Source organism: Seriola lalandi, unplaced genomic scaffold, assembly GCF_002814215.2.
Source record: "Seriola lalandi dorsalis isolate HSWRI2012SDOR001 ecotype SW California unplaced genomic scaffold, Sedor1 jcf7180002054904, whole genome shotgun sequence".
Classification (NCBI taxonomy): domain Eukaryota; kingdom Metazoa; phylum Chordata; class Actinopteri; order Carangiformes; family Carangidae; genus Seriola; species Seriola lalandi.
The window spans coordinates 88,266-89,625 of NW_019525456.1; positions in this window are offsets into that span (position 1 = coordinate 88,266).

The window sequence follows — 1,360 nt, forward strand, 5'->3', positions numbered from 1 at the left end:
GGGGGGGGTGAGCAGCTCTGATGGGATGAATGCCACCTGTCAGAGAGCAGAGAAAACAGGATTGATCCGGCGCACCGTGTCCTCGTTATACACTGCTAATTGACTTTTAGAGACGTCAGGGGCCTCGGGACGAGAGACACAGAGACAGAGAGAGAGAGAGAGAGAGACACATGCTGTCACTCATCCACATGTAAGTCTCAATGTTTCAAGTTATTTATTCTTCATTTGACTCATTTCAGTTCATTCATTCTCAGAGAGAAATCACAATCTGAATCTGAATCAGATTATTGAAAAAGATCAAATATAAAGATAAAATGTAAAAATATGTCCTTATACTATATGTAAATTTAGAAAACAGAAGTAAGGATACAATAATTTAACAATTTAACTCAAACGTGTATAAGGATAAAATTACATTTTATATCCCAAAGGTCAAAGGTCAACTTCTCGGCGACGTCATAATGTTCTGATAAAACACCTCCGATCATCATTCAATGCTGTAACTCAGGAAGTAGAGACTGTCGCTTTATTTCCTGTGACTTGGCTGGTTGGCGGAGGGATACGACCACGAGGAGGTGATTCAGTTCGTGACTCTCAAATTATTGTTGTGGAAGAAAAAGTAAAGAGTATAAAAGATAAATTATCAGGAAATGAAAATACTCAATTAAAGTCCCTGACAGTTGTACTTGAGTAAACTGTTGTTGATGTGAACAGTTCATGATGCTGCTCCTCTGCACTGTGCTGGGGCTCCCCCTGCTGGTCACTGCACCACACTGCACTGACGCTGCCGTTTGTTTTCACATAAAAATATGTACACAAAGACACAAATGACGTTTTATTTTAAAAATACAAACTGTATAAATCATCAGTTTTGAAAAGAAGCAGATGTTTAAAGTGATATTAGCTCCAAAAACATCTGTACAGCTGTGACCACACTGGTTATTCAAAGGATTTGATATTTTGAAAACAGTTTTTATATGAAACTACTTCAAACAGACAGAAATGTGTTTAATGTCTTCACTGGAAAACAAACACAAACTCCCTCGGTGTTTTAGATTCCTCCTCTTTCTGCTCATGTCTGTAGAAACCACATGCAGATGGTGCATTTAAGGACTCTCCGGTATTTATTGGCAAACAGCAGCAGCCAAAGTCACACCATCTTTTTTTTCGTCCATGTTTGTTTCTTGATTTTCTGACAAACTGTAAATGATGAATTTCACTGGTTCATCATTAACACTCACATGTCTGAGCGTCCCTGAACGTCACACAGAGACGATACATTTACTTTGACAAAAAAATAAAATAAAGTGTGAAAGTTCATTCTTGAAAAAAAAAAAAAGCCTCGACTCAAGGTCTGCTT